This window comes from Capricornis sumatraensis, chromosome 3 (assembly GCF_032405125.1).
Source record: "Capricornis sumatraensis isolate serow.1 chromosome 3, serow.2, whole genome shotgun sequence".
Taxonomy (NCBI): Eukaryota; Metazoa; Chordata; class Mammalia; order Artiodactyla; family Bovidae; genus Capricornis; species Capricornis sumatraensis.
In genome coordinates, this window is record NC_091071.1 from 43,186,774 (window position 1) to 43,199,263 (window position 12,490).

The 12,490-nt window shown below is 39.6% G+C and overlaps 1 pseudogene; it reads right to left on the reverse strand.

Moving 5' to 3' along the window:
* Positions 1-542: 542 nt before the first annotated feature.
* Positions 543-7,849, reverse strand: LOC138076242 (olfactory receptor 4P4-like; annotated as a pseudogene).
* Positions 7,850-12,490: the final 4,641 nt, after the last annotated feature.

Here is a 12,490-nt window from a genome sequence, read left to right on the forward strand (position 1 = left end):
ATTACCTTTTAAGGGAAGCCCTTATGAACTATAATATTATCTAAATTTATAGATATTTTCAAAATGAAAACAATATAATTAAAACAAATTTCCAAGACAAAGGCATAAAAACTTACACAGTCAGTAGTCACCCATGTCTCCTTGATCCTATAGCTTATTATTATAACACTATATTTTTCTTTCAATGTGGTGTGACCTCTGAGATTAGCTTGTTACAAATAATTTTCTAATACACGGGTCAACAGGTTAGATTTTGTTCCAAGGAAAATAAGGTTTAACAGCAATTTCCGCAGAGGGCTGTTATATGACAGGAGATGTGGTTTAGGACAGTACTTATATTAAAATGCCTCAAATCCAAATGGTCACACCCAGAACTAGCTGGATCCCTAAAGGAGCAGACTGTGATCTGAATCACAACAACATGCTTCTTTGACTCATAAAATATCAGGGGTCATTGAGTCAAACTCCTCAAAGAAAGATAGTATGTTTCAATAATATTTCAATGGATACATGTGCTCAGGATATCAAGTACATCACCCTATTTACTTTAAATCTAAATGTGTCACTTTAGATCATACTTTCCTCATGGCGATTTTCGTTTCCATATTTCTCAGCGTGTAGATGAAAGGGTTCAGCATGGGAGAAATCACAGTGTAAAACACAGAGATTTCCTTATCCTTATTCTCTCTCTCTGCAGGTAGAACATAAATGTAGATACAGGGCACAAAGAATAACTGTTATGTGAGAGCTACAAGGAGAGAGAGCTTTCCTTCATCCTGGAGAGGAATATGTTCTAAGATTATATAATATGACTATGTAAGAAGCTACTAGAACAAGAAAAATGACAACAGCTACTATCCCTGAATTTTCAATCACTAAGATACTCACAACATGAATATCTTTGCACACCAGTTTCACATCACACATGTAGTGATCTATCTGATTAGGACCATAAAAAGGTAACTAGAGTACCATAAGAAGTAAAGCAATAGAATGCCAAAAAACCCACAGCCCAGGCCAGGGCCATCAACATGTCACATCTCTGTCTGTTCATGATGACCATGTAGTCGAGGGGCTTGACAATGGTGATGTAGTGCCGGGAGCCAGCATGAAGAATCCCACACGTGACAAGGTCATGCAGCAGAGATGTGATGGGCAAGGCGAGTCAGATCTCAGGGTGTCCCCCTGGTATTTCCTGAGCATGTACCCCCCAAAATAAGAATATGCCTGCCCTACTATTGTGCTTTTCCACTCTTCTGACACACTCTGGAAAAAGTCAACTCAGGGCTTTAATCTTCTGCATTTGAAAGGGATGTTTCAGTTAAACCCCCTCTGATAACTCTCTAACTTGCCTAACAGGTTCCCCTGGACTTCTTACAGCTTGTGAATTGCTTACAGCCCCCAACCGTGAGAGGCACAAAGCTTAAAAGCATCTTAAAGATACAGAGACTTTTCGAGAGAGTGAAAAATTATATTGGTAGAGGGTTTTCACTCTTGACTTAATGTTTACTGCCAGGCCTCCATATTCTTTATCTTTTAGGCACCTGGGAGGATGTTAATCAATGTAAATGGGATATGGAAAAAGATATATAGTAGTTTTGATGTTATCAACACTAGACTTTTGAGTTAATTACTTTTCCTTTGTTATAAATCACTGTACTCCTTTTACTTGTTATAAATTGCTGTATCTTTGCTATGTAAGAATGTGACTTTATTTAGTGCTTTCTGAGAGTGGCACCAGACTTAGGGAAGATCAACACAAATAAGTCTTCTGGTTGACAAACCCTTATTAGAAAAACAGGCTGTAAAATGTTAATTGGCCCTTTTGGCCAGAAGATGATGTAAATTACCTAAGACTTGTGTATACAACTAGGTATGCAGAGAAAAAAGCCTGGTTTTGATAAGAGTCTGGGTGGCTAATGCTGCATAACTTTGTATTACCCATTTACCTCTATGTACAATCAAAAAGGTATAAAAGGCTTTCCTAGACAATAGAGGCCGGGCAAGTCATTGGAAGGACTGGTTTCCCCCATGTCTCCTCTTTACTCTAATTTCAGGCTGAATTCCTATCTGGGGCATGGAGGCTCGCCATGTATACTTACTTGTCCCAGCTTCTAAGATCCATGAGAGAAGGAGCCCAAGGCGGGGCACTCTCTGATATTCAAGCGGACACTGGTGGCCTAATGTAGATGGTGCAAGTTCCTTGTCTGGAACTTTATTGGCTTTCCACATAAACCAAGTTATTTAGCCTCTTTTCTCCACTAAATTTTCCTACTACACTATTTCTTCCTAATCTAATCTTATATTTATAAATAAATAAATAAATAAGTTTCTCCTAGCCTATGCCAATCATGCTTCAAATTACCCTGGTTCCACTGGAGCTGGACCCCGACAATGTAGCAATCAAAAACCATGGGGCACCAAGATGAATATTTCCACACCTGGTGGCAAGTGGGCAGTGAAGAGCTGAGTCATACAGTTCTTATAGGAAATGTTTCAAAAGTTGTTATAGGAAATGTTTCTTCATGCTGCAGCTACATCCCTGATTAGCCTGGGGACCACCGTGAATGAGGGAGAGGTGACAAAGAAGGTAGTACATCGGTTGTTGCATTAGATGGCTGCAGGTGATGGTGAGCAAGATGATAAAATTCCCCTTTAAGACAGCCAGGCAACAGAGCAGGAACAACAAGAAGAAAAGTAACTGGATTTTCTTATTTTCCCACAACCCTATGAAAACAGATTCTGTGACATTGTTTTGATTTTCCACGAAGCTGAGCTGAGTTCAGAATACACAACATAAATTCAGTTCATCTGATATGATATAGAACTTGATACATGTTTAAGAGCATTTTTAAAAATTGTGTTAATTATGCAATGAAAAAAGATGTTGTTCATAGAGGATTTACTACAGTCTATATTTTTGTTGTTTTTAGATCATGAGCATGCTATTTCAAATGATATTTTAAAAGAATATGTATAAGGTAGTTCTATTTGCAATTTTTTAAGGAATCTCCACACTGTTCTCCATAGTGGCTGAACTAGTTTGCATTCCCGCCAACAGTGAAAGAGGGTTCCCTTTTCTCCACACCCTCTCCAGCCTTTATTGCTTGCAGATTTTTGGATCGCAGCCATTCTGACTGGTGTGAAGTGGTACCTCATTGTGGTTTTGATTTGCATTTCTCTGATAATGAGTGATGTTGAGCATCTTTTCATGTGTTTGTTAGCCATCCGTATGTCTTCTTTGGAGAAATGTCTATTTAGTTCTTTGGCCCATTTTTTGATTGGGTCGTTTATTTTTCTGGAATTGAACTGCATAAGTTGCTTGTATATTTTTGAGATTAGTTGCGTGTCAGTTGCTTCATTTGCTATTATTTTCTCCCATTCAGAAGGCTGTCTTTTCACCTTGCTTATATTTTCCTTTGTTGTGCAGAAGCTTTTAATTTTAATTAGATCCCATTTGTTTACTTTTGCTTTTATTTCCAGAATTCTGGGAGGTGGATCATAGAGGATCCTGCTGTGATTTATGTTGGAGAGTGTTTTGCCTATGTTCTCCTCTAGGAGTTTTATAGTTTCTGGTCTTACATTTAGATCTTTAATCCATTTTGAGTTTATTTTTGTGTGCGGTGTTAGACTACCTTATGACCCAGCAATCCCACTGCTGGGCATACACACTGAGGAAACCAGAATTGGAAGAGACACATGTACCCCAATGTTCATCGCAGCACTGTTTATAATAGCCAGGACATGGAAATAACCTAGATGTCCATCAGCAGATGAATGGATAAGAAAGCTGTGGTACATATACACAATGGAGTATTACTCAGCCGTTAAAAAGAATTCATTTGAATCAGTTCTGATGAGATGGATGAAACTGGAGCCGATTATACAGAGTGAAGTAAGCCAGAAAGAAAAACACCAATACAGTATACTAACGCATATATATGGAATTTAGAAAGATGGCAATGACGACCCTGTATGCAAGACAGGAAAAAAGACACAGCTGTGTATAACGGACTTTTGGACTCAGAGGGAGAGGGAGAGGGTGGCATGATTTGGGAGAATGGCATTGTAACATGTATACTATCATGTAAGAATTGAATCGCCAGTCTATGTCTGATTCAGGGTACAGCATGCTTGGGGCTGGTGCATGGGAATGACCCAGAGAGATGTTATGGGGAGGGAGGTGGGAGGGGGGTTCATGTTTGGGAACACATGTAAGAATAAAAAAAAAATAAAACAAAAAACTCATGGATTAAAAAACAAAAGAATATGTATATAAATCTGCATCATTTGTAAATATTTTGCAGGGATTTAACTCATAACCAACTAACAAGTAGTTTCTGATATTCATTTTGCATATTGTAAAGCAAAAGTATCAGAGGATTCAGTTAATTACAACAAATAATTAAGATATTAAATTAAAATCAAGCCAAGATGAACCTGACTCCGACACCAGATTTCATGCTCTTAGAAACTATGTAACAGCATTCAGTGACCAAAGGAAATTCCAGCTCTTGTCCATCTCTATAAAAGATAAAGGTCATTCTTCATTTCAGCCTTTAGTCATCTAAGTAACTTTCAGAAAATCTCTCCCATTCTCCATGTGCATATGAATCTTGTATAAAGTTACAGTCACAGAGGAGCATTTCCTAAAATCAGTGGAGCTCCATATATATTCTTGAAATTAAAACAAAACATGTTATAATTATAGTACAGCCTACCTAAATTAGTCAAAAGTATCAATAGTTTCAAGGGTTCTCCTAGGTAGGTGTGGTCAATATTCAGAACATGGAGTAGCTGGGGAAAAGAGATTTAAGTACAATGTGGGGCATGCGAATATAGGAAGATGGGATATTATTATAGTAAAACTCAATTTTTCTGATTATTCAAAATATAAAGGTTACTGTTGATACTTTATAAACATTTTCAAGAACTATAAGTTTTCTTTTGAAATCTGAAGAACTTTGTGTGATTAAAACACAAAGTACAGGCTTTTGGACTCTGTGGGAGAGGGAAAGGGTGGGATGATTTGGGAGAATGTCATTGAAACATGTATAATATCATATATGAAACAAATCGCCAGTCCAGGTTCAATGCATGATACTGGATGATTGGGGTTGGTGCACTGAGACAACCCAGAGGGATGGTACGGGGAGGGAGGAGGGAGGGGGGTTCAGGATGGGAACACGTGTATACCTGTAGCAGATTCATGATGATGTATGGCAAAACCAATACAATATTGTAAAGTAATTAACCTCCAATTACAATAAATAAATTTATATTTTAAAAATAAAACTGAAAAAGAAAAAAATAATCTAATCATTTAAATACACATTTTATTTTATCATTTTTAATTTTTATTTTTACTTTATTTTACTTTACAATACTGTATTGGTTTTGCCATACATTGACATGAATCCACCACGGGTCTACATGCATTCCCAAACATGAACCCCCCTCCCACCTCCCTCCCCATAACATCTCTCTGGGTCATCCCCGTGCACCAGCCCCAAGCATCCTGTATCCTGAATCAGACATAGACTGGCGATTCGTTTCTTACATGATAGTATACATGTTTCAATGCCATTCTCCCAGATCATCCCACCCTCTCCCTCTCCCTCTGAGTCCAAAAGTCCGCTCTACACATCTGTGTCTCTTTTGCTGTCTCACATACAGGGTCATCATTGCCATCTTTCTAAATTCCATATATATGTGTTAGTATACTGTATTAGTGTTTCTCTTTCTGGCTTACTTCACTCTGTATAATCAGCTCCAGTTTCATCCATCTCATTAGAACTGGTTCAAATGTATTCTTTTTAACGGTTGAGTAATACTCTATTGTGTATATGTAACACAGCTTTCTTATCCATTCATCTGCTGATGGACATCTAGGTTGTTTCCATGTCCTGGCTATTATAAACAGTGCTGCGATGAACATTGGGGTACATGTGTCTTTCAATTCTGGTTTCCTCAGTGTGTATGCCCAGCAGTGGGATTGCTGGGTCATAAGGCAGTTCTAATTGCAATTTTTAAAGGAATCTCCACACTGTTCTCCATAGTGGCTGTACTAGTTTGCATTCCCACCAACAGTGAAAGAGGGTTCCCTTTTCTCCACACCCTCTCCAGCCTTTATTGCTTGCAGACTTTTGGATTGCAGACATTCTGACTGGTGTGAAGTGGTACCTCATTGTGGTTTTGATTTGTATTTCTCTAATAATGAGTGATGTTGAGCATCTTTTCATGTGTTTGTTAGCCATCCATATGTCTTCTTTGGAGAAATGTCTATTTAGTTCTATGGCCCATTTCTTGATTGGGTCGTTTATTTTTCTGAAATTGAGCTGCAGGAGTTGCTTGTATATTTTTGAGATTAGTTGTTTGTCAGTTGCTTCATTTGCTATTATTTTCTCCCATTCAGAAGGCTGTCTTTTCACCTTGTGTATATTTTCCTTTGTTGTGCAGAAGCTTTTAATTTTAATTAGGTCCCATTTGTTTACTTTTGCTTGTATTTCCAGCATTCTGGGAGGTGGATCATAGAGGATCCTGCTGTGATTTATGTCGGAGAGTGTTTTGCCTATGTTCTCCTCTAGGAGTTTTATAGTTTCTGGTCTTACATTTAGATCTTTAATCCATTTTGAGTTTATTTTTGTGTGTGGTGTTAGAAAGTGATCTAGTTTCATTCTTTTACAAGTGGTTGACCAGTTTTCCCAGCACACATTTTAAACAGTGCCACCTTTTTAATGTAGTATACCTAGAAGCAGAGAAGTCAATATGTTGAAAGCATCATCATCTACCCATAATCAAATGTCCTCCACAGCGAAGTGATAGCTTGCCTCAAGTACTGTTAATTTCAATGATCTGTGTCCTAATGGTACGACTGAGAAACACTATGATGTATTGTACAGATCCATCATTAAATGATCATGAAGATGAGCATCTGGACTCACATGTTCTTGTTAGTTTTGTTTGTTTGTAGGTGTTGTTGTGAGCCCTGGGTAGATAATATTCTCTGAGCCTCTTTCTTCAACTGACAGTGGATCTGTTTGCCTCATGTTAAAAAAAAAAATAAAAGTGTGAAGAATATCCAATATAAATAGGCTACTGTTGTGACTTGTTAACTCCACAGGACAATACTCTAACAAGTAATTGGAGAAAAATCACTGTTCTCTAAAAAAAAAAAAAACACTGCCATATTCATCAGTTAATTATTTTATCTTTAGATTTTCTATTCTGTAACAGGGAAATTGGTTGACAAATACGTATTAGACTTACATAAACATAAGGAAGAAACATCAGTGTTTCTGTTACACAGACTAAACGTGAGAGCTTATTAAAGAACGTATTTATATATAAATGGAGAAACCTAGCTTATGCAGAAGACTGATCACATGACATAAACACATTTAAGATAAATTTTCATTAAGATTTTAGTACAAAATTGTAGAAAAACAGGAGAATCAAAACTGTAGGAAGTGTATGTCTTATTTAAGAATGTTACTTATATACTGGCATAAGTCTCAGCACTCAACATCTGGACAAGTATTACACTAATTTTCCAATCACTTTGGAAAATGCACTCTCATGAGAAAATTTCCTTTAGAGCAGGTCTCATTTTCCTTCTGATCTTCTTTTACTAAAATTCATAAAAACTCCCTAGGGTTCATTGTTCCTTTCTTTCTCTACCCTGTTTCCTTTCTTTCTTTCTCTCTTTCCATCAGTTCAGTTCAGTTCAGTCACTCAGTTGTGTCCGACTCTTTGCGACCCCATGAATCGCAGCACGCCAGGCCTCACTGTCCATCACCATCTCCCGGAGTTCACTCAGACTCTCGTCTATCGGGTCACTGATAGCCATCTCATCCTTGGTCGTCCCCTTCTCCTCCTGGTCCCAATCCCTCCCAGAATCAGAGTCTTTTCCAATGAGTCAACTCTTCTCATGAGGTGGCCAAAGTACTGGAGTTTCTGCTTGAGCATCGTTTTTTCCAAAGAAATCCCAGGGCTGATATCCTTCAGAATGGACTGGTTAATTCTCCTTGCAGTCCAAGGGACTCTCAAGAGTCTTCTCCAACACCACATTTCAAACGCATCAATTCTTCTGTGCTCAGCGTTCTTCACAGTTCAAATCTCACATCCATACATGACTACTGGAAAAACCATAGCCTTGACGAGATGGACCTTAGTCGGCAAAGTAATGTCTCTCCTTTTCAATATGCTATCTAGGTTGGTCATAACTTTTCTTCCAAGGAGTAAGCGTCTTAATTTCATGGCTGCAGTCACCATCTACAGTGACTTTGGAGCCCAAAAAAATAAAGTCTGACACTGTTTCCACTGTTTCCCCATTGATTTCCCATGAAGTGATGGGACTGGATGCCATGATCTTCGTTTTCTGAATGTTGAGCTTTAAGCCAACTTTTTCACTCTCCTCTTTCACTTTCATCAAGAGGTTTTTTAGTTCCTCTTCACTTTCTACAATAAGGGTGATGTCATCTGCATATCTGAGGTTAGTGATATTTCTCCCAGAAATCTTGATTCCAGCTTGTGTTTCTTCCAATCCAGAGTTTCTCATGATGTACTCTGCATATAAGTTAAATAAGCAGGGTGGCAATATTCAGCCTTGATGTACTCCTTTTCCTATTTGGAACCAGTCTGCTGTTCCATGTCCAGTCTAACTGTTGCTTCTGGACCTGCATATAGGTTTCTCAAGAGGCAGGTTAAGTAGTCTGGTATTATCATGTCTCTCAGAATTTTCCAGTTTATTGTGATCCACACAGTCAAAGGCTTTGGCATAGTCAATAAAGCAGAAATAGATATTTTTCTGGGACTCTCTTGCGTTTTACATGATCCAGCAGATGTTGGCTATTTGATCTCTGGTTCCTCTGCCTTTTCTAAAACCAGCTTGAACATCAGGAAGTTCACGGTTCACGTATTGCTGAAGCCTGGCTTGGAGAATTTTGAGCATTACTTTACTAGCATGTGAGATGAGTGCAATTGTGTGGTGGCTTGAGCATTCTTTGGCATTGCCTTTCTTTGGAATTGGAATGAAAACAGACCTTTTCCAGTCCTGTGGCCACTGCTGAGTTTTCCAAATTTGCTGGCATATTGAAATGAACAGAGCACTTTCAACAGCATCAACTTTCAGGATTTGAAACAGCTCAACTGGAATTCCATCACCACCACTAGCTTTGTTTGTATTGATGCTTTCAAAGGCCCACTTGACTTCACATTCCAGGATATCTGGATTTAGATGAGTGATCACATCATCGTGATTATCCGGGTCACGAAGATCTTTTTTGTACAGTTTTCTGTGTATTCTTGCCACCTCTTCTTAATATATTCTGCTTCTGTTAAGCCCAGACCATTTCTGTCCTTTATCGAGCACATTTTTGCATGAAATGTTCCCTTGGTATCTCTAATTTTCTTGAAGAGATTCTAGTCTTTCCCGTTCTACTGTTTTCCTCTATTTCTTTGCATCGATTGCTGAGGAAGGCTTTCTTATCTCTGCTTGCTATTCTTTGGAACTCTGCAATCAGATGCCTATATCTTTCCTTTTCTCCTTTGCTTTTTGCCTCTCTTCTTTTCACAGCTGTTTGTAAGGCCTCCCCAGACATCCATTTTGCTTTTTTGCATTTCTTTTCCATGGGGATGGTCTTGATCCCTGTCATCTGTACAATGTCACGAACCTCATTCCATAGTTCATCTGGCACTCTATCTATCAGATCTAAGCCCTTAAATCTATTTCTCACTTCCACTGTACAATCATAAGGGATTTGATTTAGGTCATACCTGAATGGTCTAGCAGTTTTCCATACTTTCTTCAATTTAAGTCTGAATTTGGTAATAAGTAGTTCATGATCTGAGCCACAGTTAGCTCCTGGTCTTGGTTTTGTTGAGCTTATATAGCTGCTCCATCTTTGACTGCAAAGAATATAATCAGTCTGATTTCAGTGTTGACCATCTGGTGATATCCATGTGTAGAGTCTTCTCTTGTGTTGCTGGAAGAGGGTGTTTGCTATGAACAATGCATTTTCTTGGAAAAACTCTATTAGACTTTGCTCTACTTCATTCCACATTCCAAGGCCAAATTTGCCTGTTACTCCAGGTGTTTCTTGACTTCCTACTTTTGCATTCCAGTCCCCTATAATGAAAAAGACATCTTTTTTGAGTGTTCTAAAAGGTCTTGTAGGTTTTCATAGAACCGTTCAACTTCAGCTTCTTCAGCTTACTGGTTGTGGCACAGGCTTGGATTACTCTGATATAGAATGGTTTGCCTTGGAAATGAACAGAGATCACTCTGTCATTTTTTAGATTGCATCCAAGTACTGCATTTCAGACTCTTTTGTTGACCATGATGGCTACTCCATTTCTTCTGAAGGATTCCTGCCCGCAGTAATAGATATAATGGTCATATGAGTTAAATTCACCCATTCCAGTCCATTTTATTTTGCTGATTCCTAGAATGTCAACGTTCACTCTTGCCATCTCTTGTTTAACCACTTCCAATTTTCCTTGATTCATGGACCCTAGATTCCAGGTTCCTATGCAATATTGCTCTTTACAGCATCAGATCTTGCTTCTATCACCAGTCACATCCACAGCTGGGTATTGTTTTTGCTTTGGCTCCGTCCCTTCATTCTTTGTGGAGTTATTTCTCCCTGATCTCCAGTAGCGTGTTGGGCACCTACTTACCTGGGGAGTTCCTCTTTCAGTATCCAATCATTTTACCTTTTCATACTGTTCGTGGGATTCTCAAGGCAAGAATACTGAAGTGGTTTTCCATTCCCTTCTCCAGTGGACCACATTCTGTCCGACCTATACACCATGACCCGCCCATCTTGGGTTGCCCCACAGGCATGGCTTAGCTTCATTGAGTTGTACAAGGCTGTGGTCCTAGTGTGATTAAATTGACTAATTTTCTGTGAGTATGGTTTCAGTGTGTCTGCCCTCTGATGCCCTCTTGCAACACCTACCAATTTACTTGGGTTTCTCTTACTTTGGGCATGGGGTATATCTTCACAGCTGCTCCCACAGAGCGCAGCCACTGTTCCTTACCTTGGATGAGGGGTATCTCCTCACTTCCACCCTTTTTGACCTTCAATGTGGGATAGCTCCTCTAGGCCCTCTTGAGTCCGTGCAGCCACTATTCCTTGGACGTGGGGTGGTCCTCCCAGCTGCCGCCCCTGGCTTCGGACGTGGGGTGTCTCCTCTTGGCCGTCACCCTGAACTCAGATCCGGGGTGGCTCCTTCCAGCCACCACCCCTGACCTCGGACTTGGGGTATCTCCTCTCGGCCCTTCCTGCGCTGTCACAGCCTGGCACTATCGGTCACTGCCCCTCACCTTGGACGTGGGGTAACTCCTCTTGGCCACTGCCCTTCAGGCATGGGGTCCTCCCAGCTTCTGACCCTGACCTCAGAAGTGGGGTAGCTCCTCTCGGCTGCTCTTAGTGCACTGGTCGCAGCTGCCTGTGCTTAGTGTGCCTTTTGCAGGCACCCAATCACATATCCACACTGCCCCCACCACATACACCCACAACAGACACTGCCTATGTATATGCTTAGATGCATGCAATTTTTGAGTAAAGGAAGAATATTGAGTTAACTTTTTCACATACTTTCCTGTTAAAGAATTTCTTCCAAGAACGAACTCCTTCTTCAGACTTGAAATTCTTTAAGAAAAGTCTCTGTGAAGAACTGTTTGCAGATATCAGCTACAGTTTAAAAGAAAAAAAAACAAGTACTTAAATAAAGTGTACTATGAAAATGGATTTATGACTAAAGTGAAAAAAGTACATAAACAGTGTAAAAACCCATCAAGGGAAATTTGATAGGATTTTTTTTTCTTTCAGTGTTTAACATATCAATAGTAAAGAAAATCATGAAATTAAAATTTGTAGTATTCCTTATTTGCTGTAATTAGAGTAAAAAGCTGAAATAACGATGCTACTGCTGCCAAGTCACTTCAGTCATGTCCGACTCTGTGCGACCCCATAGATGGCTGCCCACCAGGCTCCGCCATCCCTGGGATTCTCCAGGCAAGAACACTGGGGTGGGTTGCCATTTCTTTCTCCAATACACGAAAGTGGAAAGTGAAAATGAAAGTGACGTCCCTCAGTCACGACCCTATGGACTGCAGCCCACCAGGCTCCTCCATCCATGGGATTTTCCAGGCAAGAGTACTGGAGTGGGTTGCCATATGCTAACTATATAGTCTAGCATTCGTGCTCAGTCATGTTCGACTCTTCGCAACCCCATGGACTGGAGAGCTCCTCTGTCTATGGAATTTACCGACAAGAATACCAGAGCAGGTTGCTATTTCCTACTCTAGAGGATGTTCTGTGAACCAGGAACTGAGCCACTGTCTCCTGGTTCTGCACTGTCATACAGACTCATTACCACTGTGCCATGTAGGAAAATCTGTATATGTTCTAGACACAATATTAAAAACTTTTCATTTACTAATCATTTCCCCTTTACCATCGATTGTTAGGGAAGATATAAG